The following is a 15,882-nucleotide window of genomic DNA, read 5'->3' as shown; positions in this document are numbered from 1 at the left end:
CAATAAAAAGGTCAAACTGAACCACTTTTTAAAGGGGTTCTGAATGGGGGAACTGTGCTCCAAAACTTTTGTTTTGGTGTACAGTACTGTATTCAAGCATCACTCTGTCCTGTTTTAAACGGGGAACAGCAAAAGTAGCATAACATTCTTCCTATACTAATAATACAAATATTCTATTTGAGTTAAGAAAATATTAGGAAAAGAATTTCAGTGAAGAGTTGTGTGGAAAATTTCTCATCAACATACGTTGGGGAGAATCCTTATGAGATAGTCATCCTTTCTGTCTGAAAGATAACAGTAGTTCTTGTACCATCTTTGGGAAGCAGTGTGTGATGCAGAACTGAATGTCTGTCCAAAAGGAATCGCTGTTAACTAATTGGTCTGAAGATGTTTTAGCATGTTGCACAATTTTTTTTTCCAAATTGCATTTCTGGCATAGCATCATTTCCTTTTGATGGTAGTAAAGCATGGGAATTTAATGGATTACATCTTAACTTATGAATTAAGCTCAATGCAGCTACTTTGACTATAATGGGAGACTTTGTGGGAACAATATAAGAATGCTTGATGCTTGAGAGGAACAGGTATAGAATTTTATGTTGGATAACTTTTGCACTGTGCTTTTTTTAATCACACAATTTCTCAACTTGGCCTTTTAAACAATAAATATGCTTTTTAAAAATAAAACAAAAACCTCAAATTGTTATTTGCACCTATTTATTGGCTCATGAACATTTTTTGAAAGCCTCAGTGGTAAGGAAAACAGCAGACTTCCCCTGGACAATCATGAAAGTACCAACAGGAATGCAAGGTATATAATTAAACACAAAACTACAGGAATTTAAAATAAAGTTTTACAAAACAACTGATAGCTTGATGATTAATTCTGGTTTGTGGCTGGTCTTAAATTGTTTGCAGCACTCTTTCTGCCTGGTCTTATAGTGAGCGTGGTACTTGCTTAAATGTTCTGTGTTAGACTTTCAACAATTGTCCAAAAACAGCATATACACTGCTTACAAATACCAATTACAAATACAACAAATATCATCTAAAAACTTTTGTACAAGCTCCTTTGTTGGCAGCAGGTAAAGAGAAAGCCTTCAGTAGAGATGAACTTCAGTGATCATTCCTTTTAATTTTTTTAAAGGAAAAATGAATTTCTGCTTCAGTGTCTAAAACTTAAATAAGCGCACAAAAAGGCCTTTGAGTTGATAATGAAACCGTTTTGTGCTTATAAATTCATTGTGCCTTCTGTAGATTTAACCTCTTCCTTTCAAGATTGCTTGTAACCCTTCCTATTCATCTAACTGATATTGCAGAGTTAAAAGCAAGTGGAAGAAGACGTTCTTTACCATCCTATGCCTTCCCCTAAAAATGAAACATCCCCTTGATGATATCCTGTCTTATGGATAGATTCCGCTGCCCATGAGTAGGACACAGTTCTTTTTCATATAAGGAGGCTACCTTCTATATAATGTGGAGGCTACAAGCTTCTTAGCTGGTAAAGTTTGGATGTGCGGAATGAGATTAGCCAGTGTTTCTCAGTGCAGGCAATTTGAGGGTGAAGAGTATCAGTTACAAAATCAGCTTTAGAATAACATCAATGCTTCCACACTTGGTGAATATTTGGAGATACCTAAATTGTATTGGCATACTTTTTCTGATTCTTCTATATGATGTCATATGGTATACAAATTTAATAATTATTTAACCATTATCTTCACATTCCTTCTTAGACTACAGAATATACAGCATTCACTTACGTAGACAGATAGAGCAGGGGTTTACACACATGCTATATACAACCCCCTCCCCCCAAAGTGTGGAAGATAAATGGCTGCTCTACATGTAACTTCAGAGAGAGACTGAATGGGTAGCCATAGGAGTTAGAATAACTTCCAGTAATGAAATTGCTATAATCAAATATTCATAACAAGGAGAATACAGGTTCCATGTGTATGTATTATATAAAATTCTGCCCATACCTTAATAGCTCTGGATGGCTTACAAAGACAGTGAAAACATCCATAAAACATTAAAAACATGACAATTATAAAATATAAAACTAAAATGCTAGCATTAGTTTTATGTATTCATTTAATTATTTTATGTTGCTTCAATCACAAAAACTCTAAACGGACATACACAGGTGGCCCTGCTACTACTTGTGTTGCTACATTCTGGACCAGCTGCAATTTGGATTTATTGAATTATTATTTATTGAATGTATTCAATTGAGTCTTGTCTGAATTAGGCTTCAGTTTATTCTACTACATCCATACTGTGTGTGATTCCTGTAATTATACAGAAATCCAGTTAAAATACTTAATACATAGATCCAAATATGTTAATGTTTTCTATGAATACATATTGTTCAATAACTAATGCAGTATTTTTTTAAAAACACAATTTTTTTCCTACCCAAATGTAAAATTGTTCATTTGTTCCTAATGAGATTTATCTTTCTGCCCTTTGTTCCAGCTTGTTAATTTCCTCCTGAATCTTGATACTAACCCCTAAGGTACTCCATTTTTGTGTCAGCTACAAATGTGATAATCCTATTTTCTAACCTCTTACTCTTACCACTTACCCAAGGAATTTTGTTTATAAATAAATTGAACAGCATAGGGCCTAGAATGGACTCTGTCATGACATACAGTGGGGCAAAAAAGTATTTAGTCAGCCACCAATTGTGCAAGTTCTCCCACCTAAAAAGATGAGAGATGGCCTGTCATTTTCATCATAGGTATACCTCAACTATGAGAGACAAAATGGGGAAAAAAATCCAGAAAATCACATTGTCTGATTTTTAAAGAATTTATTTGCAAATCATGGTGGAAAATAAGTATTTGGTCACCTACAAACAAGCAAGATGTCTGGCTCTCACAGACCTGTAACTACTTCTTTAAGAGGCTCCTCTGTCCTCCACTCGTTACCTGTAGTAATGGCACCTGTTTGACCTTGTTATCAGTATAAAAGACACCTGTCCACAACCTCAAACAGTCACACTCCAAACTCTACTATGGCCAAGACCAAAGAGCTGTCGAAGGACACCAGAAACAAAATTGTAGACCTGCACCAGGCTGGGAAGATTGAATCTGCAATAGGCAAGCAGCTTGGTGTGAAGAAATCAACTGTGGGAGCAATAATTAGAAAATGGAAGACATACAAGACCACTGATAATCTCCCTTGATCTGGGGCTCCATGCAAGATCTCACCCTGTGGGGTCAAAATGATCACAAGAACGGTGAGCAAAAATCCCAGAACCACACGGGGGGACCTAGTGAATGACCTGCAGAGAGCTGGGACCAAAGTAACAAAGGCTACCAACAGTAACACACTATGCCGCCAGGGACTCAAATCCTGCAGTGCCAGATGTGTCCCCCTGCTTAAGCCAGTACATGTCTGGGCCTGTCTGAAGTTTGCTAGAGCGCATTTGGATGATCCAGAAGAGGATTGGGAGAATGTCATATGGTCAGATGAAACCAAAGTAGAACGTTTTGGTCTAAACTCAACTCGTGTTTGGAGGAGAGAGAATGCTGAGTTGCATCCAAAGAACACCATACCTACTGTGAAGCATGGGGGTGGAAACATCATGCTTGGGGGCTGTTTGTCTGCAAAGGGACCAGGACGACTGATCCATGTAAAGGAAAGAATGAATGGGGCCATGTATTGTGCGATTTTGAGTGAACACCTCCTTCCATCAGCAAGGGCATTGAAGATGAAACGTGGCTGGGTCTTTCAGCATGACAATAATCCCAAACACACCGCCCGGGCAACGAAGGAGTGGCTTCGTAAGAAGCATTTCAAGGTCCTGGAGTGGCCTAGCCAGTCTCCAGATCTCAACCCCATGGAAAACCTTTGGAGGGAGTTGAAAGTCCGTGTTGCCCAGCGACAGCCCCAAAACATCACTGCTCTAGAGGAGATCTGCATGGAGGAATGGGCCAAAATACCAGCAAGAGTGTGTGAAAACCTTGTGAGGACTTACAGAAAACGTTTGACCTCTGTCATTGCCAACAAAGGATATATAACAAAGTATTGAGATGAACTTTTGATATTGACCAAATACTTATTTTCCACCATGATTTGCAAATAAATTCTTTAAAAATCAGACAATGTGATTTTCTGGATTTTTCCCCCCATTTTGTCTCTCCTATGATGAAAATTACAGGCCTCTCTCATCTTTTTAAGTGGGAGAACTTGCACAATTGGTGGCTGACTAAATACTTTTTTGCTCCACTGTATGTTAATTGGGAACTATTGTTCAACCAGGTCTTTATCCATATAATGGTAGCATAATCCAGCCCATGTTTTGCTGTCTTCTCTACTAGGAACTAAGGGGAGAATTCATGGAATGCTTTACTGAAGTCAGGGTATATTATGTCCATTGCATTCCAGTGGTCAACTGAACTGACCACTCTATCAAAAAATGAGATTAGGTTGATTGGGATCCTGTAACTGCATCCTTAAAGAAGCACATTTTGGCATTTGCTTCTGCATTGGTTTTTGTTGTTTAGGTAAAAATTCTATTTCCAGTAGCATGAAGCAAACTGTTCTAGGTTTTTTTGCTGGATTCTAGGATAAGTTCTAGTGATGTGAACTTCAACTATGTGTCAGTGCAGACACAGCAGAAGTTAATTATCAGTCATGAAACTATGCTTTGAATATCAGTGGTATGCACATTTATAGGTTAATCTGGATCTGTAAAAGATACATTTACAATGATGTGAAGAGATACACATTTTTGCTCATTATATCATCAGCATTCATGTATTTGCATTTTTATGAAGAGAGAAAACATGCAAAGCAGAACAATCTTCATTTTTTACCTGTTTTCTACTAGAACTGTTTCACTGAGAGTTTAAATACAGTGAAACCTCAATTTAGCAGACCCTCATTTAGCAGACTTTAAATACAATAGACAAAATTTCTGTTCGGATATCCATCTGAAATAAGGGGCAAGTCTGTTGTATCTATTCTGGTAAGGAGATGGCAGTTAAATGTATGCTAATTTTAAAGTTATTTGCATAATGATGTCATTACATAAACACAAATCACTTTATTTGCATCAATTTATGTAACTTGTGTAATGACATTATATATATGTTACATACAGTATGTTATAACATATATATGCAAATAACATAATTGGTATATCATCTGCATTACACAAATGACAATCTGTATGAATTATTTTGCAAGTTAATGGACATTCAACTGTAACAGACACCCCCTTCCCCAACTAGTTCTTTAAATTGAAGTTTCATTGTATACAAAACAGGGAAGCATGGGCACAGATAGATCAAAGTGAGAGTAATTAAACAGGAGATCTTAAGGGTCTGCACAGAGGTAAGAAGCGGAGTGGGGTAGAACTTCGCTACCGAGGTCCGGCATCCTCTGGCAAGACATGAAGTTCTTTTGCAAGCTACATCCAAACTGCAGAAGAGGCTCTCCAACTCAAGAATGTTCAGTCATAAAGTTTGAGAATCTATCAACCCTCTTGGAGAATTATCAATTTGAATAAAAGGTAGATGACACTCTGAAATCATATCATGTAAAAGAACTGATAAGATGGTGAAATCTAAATTGAAAAGTCCTGTAATCGAAACCAACTATTTATAATTAATCCAAAGAAGGAAAGGAAAATAGCAAATTAAATTTAGCATATATAAAAGGACATGTATTGCATGATAGCAAATGGGAAATAGGGTGTTATTGTAGAGGCACTCAGTTTAATGCATAATGTGGGATTTACCTTTTGTTGCTGCTGCTTTCTTTGGATATATATTTGGATATTTATAGCACTAATGTAAGTATGTTTATTCATAAATAAGTAGCCCTGAGTGCAACTTTTGAAGAGTACTATCATATCCACCCTTAATCGTCTTTTCTCAAGGCTAAGTATACCAAGATTCTTCAGTCTGTCTTCATAGGATCTAGTTTCTTGTCCCCTTATTTTCTACACTGCCATTCTCTGTACCATTTCAATTTATCTGAATCTTTCTCAAAGGGTAGTACAGAGAACTGAACACAGTTGACAAACCTGACCAATGCAGAATAAAGAGGAATTAAATTTTCCTATGATTTGGAAAGTATACTTCTGTTGATACAGGCTAAAATTATGTTTTCCTTTTTTGCAGCCATATCATACTGCTGCTTCATATTCAGTTTGCATTAAACTACAATTCCGTGATGCTTTTCACAAGTATTATCATCAAGACAGGTAATCCCAATTCTGTACTTGTATTTTTATGTTTCCAAAATGAAAAACCTTGTACTTTCTCATCTTAAATTTCATTCTATTACTTTAAACCCATTTCTCTAACTTAAGATAATTTTTAATTTTATTTGTTTTCTAGGCTATCCCAGACAATTTTGTGCTATCTGCAAATTTGATAAACATTCCCTCCACACCTTCATCCAAGTAGTTATTAAAAACATTGAAGAGTAGCTAGCCCAGGACAGATCATTCTAACAACCCTCTTGATATCTCTCTACAATTTAATGATGAATTACTGATGAGCCCTCTAAGTGTGATTGTTGAGCCAACTTTATAGCCACATAACTGTCGTGCTGTCCAGCCCACAATTTACTAGCTAGCTAATCAGTGATTCATCTAATCCTGGAGTTTTAAATTCAAAGTATCAAGAGACTCCTTGACCATATTTCTATCAATCTCAGGTTTCAGTCCTGCCCTTTCATTCTGCTCTTCACTATTTCCTGTTGGAATGTGTAATTTTTTGGTTGGAAAAATCTGAACAAAAAATAGTTGAATAATTTTGCCTTCCCTTTCATAGTTACCTTGCAGAGGTGAAGGGACCTGCACACTACAGTGATGCTCTGAACTATATCATTAGAAGTATACACTCCAAGAAGGTTCATCCATGACAGGTAGGTCATAGATAAAGGATCTGACTAAATACAATTTACTAGAGAATAAAATGGCATTCCATTCCAATATTCTGCCAAGAAAATCAACCAAGACAATGCCAACATTGTACTAGAAGATGAGCCAGTCAGGTCAGAATGTATCCAACAAGATACTGCGAAAAAGAGAGGACAATTATAAGTAGCAGTGGTTCTTATGATGTGGCTGGATTAAAGCTGAAAGATGTTTAGTTTCTCATGTGGCCAGATGTCTATACCATTGGTACGGGGAATGCCAGAACCATGAACCAAGGCAAATTTGATGTTGTCAGTGCAGAAGTGTCAAGACTGAATGTTAATATTCTGAGAATCAGTGAAATGATGTAGACTAGAATAGGGAACTTCACATCAGGGGAACACCAGAACTTCTGCTGTGGACTGGAAAATCATAGAAGTAATGGAGAAGCCATCATTATTAACAAAAGGGCATTACAGCTGGTGCTTGCATACAATTCCCAAAATGATAGAATTATCTCAATTTGACTCCAATGTAAGCAAATCAATGGGGCAGTATTCCAAATATTTGCTCCAATCATAGATGCAGGTGGAGGAGAAGTTTAACATTTCTATGATGACTTCCAATACCTTGTCTATACAACACTAAAAAAGGTGGCATATTCATTATAAGCAAGTGGAATGTTAAAGTTAGAAGCAAAGTAGCATTTGGAATAATGGGAAATTTGGTCTCTGTGTACAAGCCAAAACAGGAGACAGACTAATAGAGTTCTGCCTAGAAAAGTCAATGTTTATAACAGATTTCTTCTTCCAACAACCTAAAAGATGACTCTACATATCCACTTTTCCAGAAAGACAACACTGAAATCAAATTGACTATATACTCTGCAAGCAAAGATGAAAAACCACAACAGTGTCCAAAAGATTGCAAAAGATCAATTTATATTCCAGTATCAAAAAGGGCAGTGCTAAAGAATGCAGTTTCACTTATTCACAAGCTGGTAAGATAATGCTTAAAATTTTGCAATCCAGACCACAGCACCACATGGAACAAGAACTGCCAGATACAAGCTGGATTCAGAAGTCAGATGCCTAAGATCCCATTACAAACATCTGATGGTTAATGGAAAAGACAAGGTAGTTCCCCAAATATTCTATTTTTGCTTTATTGATTACACTAAAGCTTTTGATTAGGTAATAAGTAAATGGGTGGATAGCCCTTAAAATATGGATATACTGGGCAACCTCATCTATTGAAGAATTTGTATGATGGCCAGGAAGCAATACTTAGAACTGTATTTGAAGCAAGTAATTGGCTTAACATCGGGAAAATAATGCATCAAGTTTGTAAACTGTTACTTTTTATATTTATATAATAAGAAATGCCGGACTGGAAGAAATAGACATTGGAATTAAAATTGGTGAGAGAAATATTGACAGCTTCAGATAGATATGCTGAAGATACCTGAAAGTGAGGGAGAATTAAGAAATCTCTTATTGAAAGTGAAAAAAAGAGTGCAAAAGCCAGTCTGCGGCTCAACATTTTAAAATTCAGATCATTCTAACAAGCCGTGCCAACCCAAACCAAACAGGCAAGGAAGAATTTGAAACAGTAACAAACTTCATAGGCTAAAAGATTCACAAGGATAACAACTATACCCATGAAATAAAAAGATGTCTGCTGTTTAGGAGAAAAAAACCCATGACAAATCTAGACAAAATATTAAGTGCAGACACACATTGCACTGACAACAAAGGTACATATTGTCAAGCTGTTGTTCTCAGCTGAAACATGGCTGTAAAAGCTGGATCATCAGGCTGAAGAAAATTGTTGAGAATACTTTGGACTGCAAGAACAAAATCATTCAATATTAGATAAGTAAAACTAGATGCTATTGGAAACACTAATGATGAAATTAAAGCTTAAATATTTTTGGACATATAACATGAAAGCAAGAATTATTGCAGAAGACCTTGATGCTTAGAAAAACTGAAGGCAACTGAAAAAGAGGCCAGCAAGGTGGATAATTATCACTGATAATATAAGCATGAGCTTACAACTCCAGCCATCAGGTTATAAAGCGTCACAAGTGACTAAATGACTGAATAGTAGCTGTGCTATTTGTTACCTATTAGCATTTTGTTTTCTTTACTGAGCAGCTGGTACACTGATTCTTTCCTTTTCCTTTTATTTTGACCATATGTAAATAAACCCTTTTTCTTATTCTTAGCATCCTTTCCTAACCTCAGATTGTTCTGAGCTTTTGCTTTCTTGCCACCAGCTCTATAGTTTCAGGAAAACATTATCTAAATCTTCTCCTTGGCTAAGTGATAGTAGACACCAACAATAGTATTACTTCTATTTGTTTCTATACTTATTTTAACCCAGATACTCTGTACATCACTGGGAGGTTCATTTATTTGGAGTTCTAAGCAGGAAGAGATGTTTTAATATATATATATAGCAATTTCTCCTCCCTTTCTATTGTTTCTGTTCCCTTTGAACAAATTGTATCCTTCAGCTGATACATTTCAATAATGAGAATCATCCATTATACTTATTAAATTATATGTGCCTTTTTGCACAAAGTGTTCAAGATCATCTTATTTTTCCAAGCTTGGAACATTAGTGTATAACCAGTAAAGACCATGACTACTTTCTGATTTTTCACTGAGATGCTCTCAATTTCTACAGTGGACACGTCTTTATCTGAGATCCTTGCTTCAAAGTTTCTGTTCCTACCCTCACCCTCAAGAATTTAATTTATAGCCCTTCTAGAGAAACTCATTCCATTTTAGCCAAATACATTTTTACTAGCCCTTGTGAAATGCATCCTATTTCATGCCAGTAGTCTGCCACCTGGACAAGTCAAAACAATAGTCCTAGAAATCAGATTTCTCCCACTAATGTGCTATATTCATTCTCTTTCTGGCCCTCTTCTATGGACTAGAAGAATGGGTGAGAATATCATCTGAGCCCCAGGGTATTGAGCTTCCTTCCAAGAAATGTAGGTGGCTTATATTTCTACATAACATAAGAACACAGTTCAATACAAAAACAAACCATTAAAATCCATACGTGATTGAGCATTAACAAAAACATGGATTTGCTATCATAACTCAGTAACACAGAGACATACACTGTATATTTCTAATATGTTCATAGTGAAAAATAAAGCATGATTCCCAACTTCTTGGACAGATCCCTGCAGCTCTCTTGGCAACAATAAAGAAGTTTGCCATTGGTTTCTTCTAGGATGCTTTTCAAATTCCAAGTCTTGCCTACAGCCCTGGTGTTCCCTGGCAGTCTTCCATCCAGTTACTCACCAAGCCTGACCTGACTTACCTTCAAAATCCAGCGCATCTACCCCACAAGGTTGTTGCTGTGAGGAAAAATAAAGAGGGTGAATTATGTATACCACTTTGGCTCTGCATGAAAGGCAGAATATAAACTGAACATATGAATACAATAAGTGCTCATCATGAGGTTAGATTCTAGAGTGGCTGTTTCTGTGTAAAATTTTCTGCATAACTAGAGATAACTATTGTTTACAACCTCATTAGTGGAAATAATGTTTCATTCAATGATATAAATAATTGGAGGCCTCTAAGCAGCTAGAGGAATTTCATTACAGTTCTGAATTTCTTCTTTGAAAAAGCATTTGAGAAAGCTCACACTGTTAGTTTCAACAATTGAGGAGAAAATAGGAAGGATGGCAAGCCTAAAATGAATATGGTAGAACATGTATCACCAAACTATACATAATTTAGGCTGTGTTCCTATATATACCTATATGGAAACAGGAGTTACAGCTGGGTAGATATGAATAAGATTATTTTATTAGTCTCAAAATACTCTATATTCTTCTTGCAAATTTCATTCAGTATTTTAATAAAGCTTTTTTAAAAGGCCTACAAAGAATACAAATGTAAGACACATTTAATGTGTATTTTATGAATGTTCATCATATGCTGTTTGGGAAGATACTTAACTTATAGCCCCATTATAATTCTTTTGTCATATAAATGTACTTTTCTCATTAGATGTTACAAAGCAAATCTTTAAGTGGTATGTTGGAAACAATTGATCAGAACTCTATTAAGCAGAAAGTTTTCTAAATGTGAGATTCCAAAACTCCATTTCATGGAAGTCATATTTTAGATTTGCAATTCATCTCCTAGTACTAAATAGGAAAAATGAAGGGCACTATGTATTGATACAGTACTCTACACGTATTTCGTGGTATATTCTACTGTGCAGTCTTGGCAATTAGTTCAGGGATTATTCTTTCTGGCAGGAGAGATTATAGGCTTTAGAGAAGCTGGATTTTATGTCTGTTTAAAAGTACAATGCATTTTTTTCAATACTCCACAAATCAAGACTGCCCAACTGAGAACCCCTCTTCTACCAAAAATAGATGTCAGGGGATGAGAAAAGGGGAAAATGAAATACGTTTCTGTATATGCTCAAGATTTCCTTCACATAGGCATATTTTAGCAAGGTGGGCTACAATGAAATACAGTACTGTAAAAGAAATTTGGATGCCTGAAATGTAACAGTTTTGTCCTCTTCCCACTACTACCGAGGCAAATTCCTGCAAAAAAACAGAGGTGCAATTCAGAATTATACGTTTCATTTTTTCTTTTCACTGTTCTCCTAGCTCATGTTGTTAAGGTAAAGCAAAGGAAAATGGGCAAAAGATAGGTAATAGAATAAGATATAAAGTACTCCCTATTGCATATTTCCCCATATAAATTTATAAAGAAAATAGCTAAAAACTAAACAAAAGATTAAAGCTGGAATTTACAAAAACATACACCCACCACCTCCCCAAAAGATTCAGTCATACTTTGGGAAAGGAAGGGTAAATCTCATTCTTAAGTAGAATTTGTTTCTAAGGAAGCTAGCAATTCTATGTGCTCTTAATTTAAATGAAAGTTCTGTAATGCTTAGAAGGGCTTTGAACTATCTCTGTGTAGGAGTGGGCTGTATATGTTTTGAGTTATGATCTACTATGATCAAGGCTTCAACTTGGTAGATATGAATCTAGCAAGGCTGTATGATGTCCAAATGTTGTAGGGGCTAACAACCCAGTAGTTAGGTTTCTACAATTAAAGACAGCCTGCTTGGGAAGCTTTGTGGTTGGGAAACTGCTTTGTAATCCTTGGATCTGCTTAATGATTTCCAGGTGGTTACTCAAGAGTGTGGGAAAACTTTCTGCACATATTCTAGGTATGAGACTGGATTGTATCTTTCATATGTGTAATATTTTAAAATATACATACCAACTGCTATCCTTCATAAATTGCTAGGGAGCTCACAATTAAATGGTAATATTTTTCTTGACAACAAATTTACAAAACTCAAATCAGCAATAGAAGCAGCACAGTGCAGTGGCCTTAGTAGGTTTTGTATTTTCTTCAAGGTAACAAACTAAGATGGTATGTATGTGCATTTCTGCTGTCCTCTCACACTGCATCTGTATTTGTATCTACACACTGGGAAGCACAGAGCAAGGTGCATAAGCTCTGTGCTGCATTTATAACCAGGAGGAAAGCTTAGACTGGAGGAGTCAACAACATTTCAAGCTACTGCCCAACTGCATCTCCCATAATGATGCATCATGGCATTTTTTTCCCCCTGGAATGTCTTTTTCCATAGCTCATGGCTGGATTTAACTAATTTTTTAGCTTGATTTTTTCTTTGCTGGTTTATTTCTCCATACCATAATTAGCCCAGTTCTGATCTGCTTTTGGAGAGTTATCCCCCTGATTAGCAGATGGACAGAATCCAACCTTCTGTTGAGTTGGAAGGAATAACAAGTTAGGGAAAGCATGGAGAGAATGGCTTCTCGAAATCTTTCCAACATCTTAATAGCTGCTCTGGGTCACATGACTGAGAATGGGGCTTAGAATGGAGGAGTCAATAATCTTCCAAGCTGCTGCCCAACTGCCTTTCCTATAGGCTCCCATGCAGCCTCCAGAAAAATCTGACCCATTTTGAAACATACTCTTTCTTTTGTTGGCTTTGCTCACTCCATCAAATATGATTCTGTACTATTTTCAGAGAGTTATCCTGCTGCGATCCAGATGGACGGAGTTCTGGTTTACATAAATTACATAATTTATTTCCTTTATCTGGCTGGGTTTGAAAGAATCATTAAGTTACTTAATGTATGTATATTTACAGCCTGAGAAATGTGCCACTGGATATTTCTGTTTTGGGTGCCAAACTAGCTTGGTTGGCTTTGGGCAACTGGCTTGTAGAGGATCAACTGTTGCTCTACCTTAGGCCATAAATTGTGTGGTTGATAATCCAGTTGGAAAGGGCAAGTAAATGGGCAAAGTTGGAAGCTGCTCCTTGAAGGAGCAGCTGCCTTGCCCTTGTTCCCTCTGGATGACTAAGCCCCCATCACCCAAATAGGATATGTAAACAAGTAGAGCTCTGCAGAGAGAGAATCTAGGTGAGAATTTGGAAGAGGTAGTAACTTCCACCTCTTCAATTCTTACTGCCAAGAAAATAAAAAGCTGAACTTTGTGCAAAGACAGTAGAACTTCCATTTCAGTTGAATTCCTCTTGAATTATAACTTGCACAGTTCAACTCAATTTTTGTGGCTGCCTCTTGATATTTTCTGTGTCTCGGGGTTGTATCCTTCTGGTAGTAGGACAAGAAACATGGAAGGGAGAAAAGGCCATTCTCTTTCAGTGAAGCAGCACAATGGGTTAGGTACATGGTGCTACCTGAGTGTTGTAAAATACTAGACAACCTGTGACCCATTGGGTCATCGTTTCAGAGATATTTCCTTACCTAAACAGAGAAACAGAATGATCAAGGGGAAAAAAGTAGTGGGAATGTGAGCAACTTACAACTTGCCGCTGGCTTCCCCATTGACTTTGCTTGTGGGAAGCTGGCAGGGAGCGTCAGCAATCTTCCTTCCTTTCTCCCTCCCTCATTTTCACATATAATATAGGCTTGCACCATTTGTCCTCCCCTCATGACCCTCAGGAGAGCCCCGGTGAAGCCTCCTCTTCAAGGGAGGAAGACAGCTCACCCATTGAGCACCAGAATCCCCCCTCACCAGCCGGCATCCAAGTCACTCCCTCAACACCCACTACTGTTAAGAGATTTAAAATTTCTGCCTCCTTTCCAAAGCAGCCAATCACTCTCACCTGTCAGGCCATGCCACCAGCCAACTGGGCGCAGAGGACAGAGGGAGGTGGGAAAGAAGTTGGGGATACGTCCATGACAATCATGTGATCTGGGCTGACTATGACAGCACAGTAGTGCTGAAGTGGCCACAAATTTCAGTCCCATGGGAGTCAGGAGTCCTGGATTTTGGATGCATTCTGTAAGTTAGCCCATTTGAGGTACCTTGGTTCAAAAATTGTTGCCCTATGATGCACCATTTTGCCCAGTTAAAGGTTACAGACATGAGAGTTAGTAGTATATAGATGGAAAACAAGCCCTTCATTCACTTAGTTGTTCACTTGAATTCTGATGGTGCATTTGCTCAGTGAACCAAATTCTCTATTCTGTGCAATCCAGAGGGAGAAAGAAGGTGCTTTAGGCAATACTATACAGATTGGTCACTGTTTCTGGTTATAATTTGTTTTCTCTCTCTACAATGCTCAATGCTCTCATTCTGATCGGGATTAGGAATAAAACTAAGCCAGGTTTTGTATAATAAATGATAATTGACCCAAACATTAAATTGGTGCCAAATAAACCACACTGTGACTTTAGAGTGATATGCTAATCTAGTCCTTCTTTCTGCTTAGCTGGCCCACTCAGAAGGAGACAAAAAGGTGAAGGGCTATTTTCCTCCTCACTCACTTGGTGACGGAGTGCAGGGCTGCTCCTCAGGAAAAATAGGTTGCTTCTTCTGCCTACTTGCTTAGCCAATCTCACATTGGCTTGCAGGTGTGGGAGAGAATAGCTGGCTGCTCCTTTAGCAATGCTGTACTGCCCATAGAAGCTGGAAGAAGCATTTCTTTCTAAGGTCCAGCCAAGATGGCCACCTTAAAGTACAATCCTTGAGTACAATCCACCAATAATGTTTGCTGCCCAGATACAGGAACCTTCTTCTGTCTTGGTAAAGAGGAGAGCGAGTAGTACTGATCTTATAGTTTTAATGCAGGACAAGATGAGGAAAGTAGTTGGTGGATTTCACTGGTTTCAGTATCGCTTCCCAACAAGAAGAACCATCATCAATTTATCTCCTTAATGCATGGTGGAGATGATGCTTTGAACAGAGGACAAGAAGAGAAGAGGTAAGAATAGTCATACCCTGTTGCATTTGCTAGCACATTTCCCTGCCTCCCCACAGAACAGCAATAATCCAGGAACATTCTGCCATGGCATGGAAGCAGAGGCTTCCCAGGAGCTAGTACGAGCCTCTCTTTAATTTTATAGCCTGTTGTTTGTCATCCCCTAGTAAGTAATAAGCTGAGGATATGAAGAGGATACTTAAAAGTGGCCCTCTAGGGAATAATAATATTCTGCCAAATAACCATATAACTAATTTAGCAGTCAAGAAATGTAAGCATGAAGTACATGCCTGGTACTGCCTTGGTGTTACATATGTTTGAGAGCTGATTGAATCTCACTCTCCTTTCCCTCCAAAATCCTTGCCCAGCTTTGCTATCGAATCTGCTGATCGACTCCAAGATTAAGATCTCGTTTAAGAGTAATAAATACCTATTAAAACAAATTATCTCGCCTGCGAAGGGGACTGGGCCTTTTGAACTCTCGGAGAAGAATTCAAGCGGGCTCTCGGCGAATCTGTCAACGTCGTAGCCCGCCAGTTTTTTGTAGCTGTTGTTGGCTTCTCAGAGCTACGCAGCTCTCATATTAGCTTTAGCGAGGGGGGTCCTCTCCACCTTCTTCACTCCTCCCGCTCGCAAGAGAGGGGCGGGCCGTCGCTTCCATGATCGTTCGAATGAACCAATAGGCCCTAGCGAGTCCGTGAAGCAACCAATGAAAAAATTAGGGAGGAGAT

General features: G+C 37.8%; 1 long non-coding RNA gene across 1 annotated transcript; it reads right to left on the bottom strand.

Moving 5' to 3' along the window:
- Positions 1-10,236: 10,236 nt before the first annotated feature.
- Positions 10,237-15,789, bottom strand: LOC148214229 (uncharacterized). The gene is made up of 3 exons (XR_015793465.1): positions 15,582-15,789; positions 14,718-15,126; positions 10,237-10,265 (listed from the first exon to the last, which is right to left on the bottom strand). It is a non-coding gene; the product is annotated as an uncharacterized LOC148214229 (long non-coding RNA).
- Between the last annotated feature and the right edge of the window lie 93 nt (positions 15,790-15,882).

Source organism: Python bivittatus, unplaced genomic scaffold (genome assembly GCF_059951505.1).
Source record: "Python bivittatus isolate LINGU-HERP-01145 unplaced genomic scaffold, Pbiv_v1 ctg000700_np1212, whole genome shotgun sequence".
Classification (NCBI taxonomy): Eukaryota; Metazoa; Chordata; class Lepidosauria; order Squamata; family Pythonidae; genus Python; species Python bivittatus.
The sequence above is the reverse complement of the archived record's forward strand: the minus strand, read 5'-3'. Positions and strand labels throughout refer to the sequence as shown.